The sequence below is a fragment of the Ictidomys tridecemlineatus genome, chromosome 11 (assembly GCF_052094955.1).
Source record: "Ictidomys tridecemlineatus isolate mIctTri1 chromosome 11, mIctTri1.hap1, whole genome shotgun sequence".
Classification (NCBI taxonomy): Eukaryota; Metazoa; Chordata; class Mammalia; order Rodentia; family Sciuridae; genus Ictidomys; species Ictidomys tridecemlineatus.
Window position 1 is genome coordinate 57,243,174 of NC_135487.1, and position 2,466 is coordinate 57,245,639.

Here is a 2,466-nt window from a genome sequence, read left to right on the forward strand (position 1 = left end):
CTTATGTATTTACTGATATCAATATTTTAATTGATAATTATTCAGCCCAAATGGATTTGTCATCTTAAAGATTTTGTAGATTTAACATTTCTTGCTATTTTTAGAATTTGTTTACTTTTTAGTAAATGAAATTATATATACAACCATGACAGTTTAACCTCTGTAGATCCAAAAACTAAAATGCAAACTAGGCTTTTATTTTGATCAAGATTTGCCTCATACTTTGTAGAATTGTGTATTGCACAAAGCATACAATCCAAAATTAATTGTAATTAAATTCATTTACAATGCTTTCTGTAAGCACAAGATTATTTCCCATGATTTCTCATTCAGTTCTTATTATTTTATGGACACTTGGATGGATATTTTAATCTTCAGTTATAAATCAGAAAATAAATAAAAGTTTGAGAGACCACACAGGGTTAGAGTGCCAGTTCTTATACACCATGATGCAAATCTTAATTGGAAATCTGCACCTCCTAGCATTAGAACCAGTCAGTGGCTGCATGTGAGAGCCTTTGGAATGGCTCACTGATTAATCAAAACGTCACATCATAGGGCACCTCAAACCGTACTGACTGAGGCTGTCAGTCTAAGGGTGCTTTAATTTCATAAAAGCTTTCATAAAATGAATAATTTGCAATTCAAAATTGGGTTCACCTTTTCTAATTAGGTGAAATTACAGTTGCCATATTATAATTAAAGGTTACATGACAGACAGGAGTGTTTATTTGGATTATATCAGATTATTTTTCTGGGCTTCTGAATATTATAGCTTTTGAAAGCATGGATTTTTAAGCCTTCTGACAGATATCTATTTTTATTTAGGAGTAGAGCTGTTACCTCTTTCTGAACTTGAAATGCAGCTATGATTGTCTATATTATGGGGCTCATATTCAAATGCATTTCTCTTCCTACCAAACTGCCTAAAGGTATTGATGTCAGAATTTCCCTTCTAATGAACACATGATGTCTCCCAGAGATGCTATGAAAAAATATCACTGTGCCTCAAACTGAATTATCGTAATACCACTTAATAGTGCTTTTGAAAATGCCTCAAATTATACATCATAGGAATATTGAAATACAGAGATGGTATACAGGAATTGCATTCTAAAAAAAAACAGTAGTTTTTGCCCACTGGAATATGGGAAATCACTGAAATTTTTTCTGCAAAATACATGCACTAGACATTGGTTTTCCTCTACCTGTCCTCCTACTCCATAACTTGAACAACTTAGGGGCAATGAGGAATAGTTGCAAAGAATCTGGAGTCAGATTCCCTGGAGCTTAACATGAAGGAGGCCCCATCCTATAAAATGGGGCAAAAGCCTATGGTTGTAAGAATTCAGAGTTAAAACAGGCAAATCTCCTAAAATGTTCTTTTAGCAAGTAGTTTGTACTCAGGAAATGTTAATTATCTGACTTTTGGAAAGAGAATAAGTTTTGCTTACTATACTCTCTGGAAGTTAATTGTTTAAGATAATTTCATCTTTTATTTTACTAAAACTCCTAATCTTTCAAATTTCTTTAAAATATTATTATTTTGGTGAGTGAAATTTGTGAATAACCAAATTAACTCAACGTTATATAACTCTTATCCACATAGTTATTTTTGGAGTTTTAATATTTTGCCTTTAATTAAACAAAAAGAATTAGTGCAGGGTTGGACAACAGTGACCTCAAAACATAATTCTTTAAATCTATAATATGTTGATTATATTCACTATACATTTTTTATTTTTATAAATTCACTTAAATATTTTACCATTTCATTATTAAAATATGGCAACTTATATCTAACTTCTTTTAGGGTCTATCAAAATGTACAAATGCTTTCTGAAACTCAATTGCATAGAAATAATGGAATACATATATCTTATATTTATTGAGATTTAGACACAGATGTCCTTCCACCTATTCTATGCAGATTTAAGGAGTATACCATATGCCAGATACTTTATCTTTCTCATTAATCTTAATATCAAATTCAAATATAAATATTCACAATTGATATTGCAGTTTCTCTTGTTTGATGTTTTGTGTTTTAGGTTCTTATCATAAGGCTTTTAATGTGTTGGATTCCAGGGGGGCTGGGGATATAGCTCAGTTGGTAGAGTGCTTGCCTTGCATGCACAAGGCCCTGGGTTCGATCCCCAGCACCACCAAAAAAAAAAAAAAATGTGTTGGATTCCACTATAAATATCAATTAATTAATTAATTAAAACTTTTTAATAATTATTTATAGACTGTTTTTTCATAACAACAATTATAACAACCAGTTTATTGAATCAAAATATTTTGTTTCTCTATGATAATCCAAAAAGCTTTTTATAAAAATGAACAGCTACTTTCTCTAAATGAGTTTGTTGTCATGGCAACTGAAGCTTTCAATAACAATACCATGCAAAGAACAGGATTGGATTGTTATGTTAATAAAATTTTTGAAGTAATTAGATTATGAGC

The 2,466-nt window shown here is 30.7% G+C and overlaps 1 non-coding gene across 1 annotated transcript; it reads left to right on the plus strand.

Annotated features, from left to right (window-relative positions):
- Positions 1-2,095: 2,095 nt before the first annotated feature.
- Trnaa-ugc (transfer RNA alanine (anticodon UGC)) lies at positions 2,096-2,168 on the plus strand. Its single transcript has one exon. It is a non-coding gene; the product is annotated as a tRNA-Ala (tRNA).
- Positions 2,169-2,466: the final 298 nt, after the last annotated feature.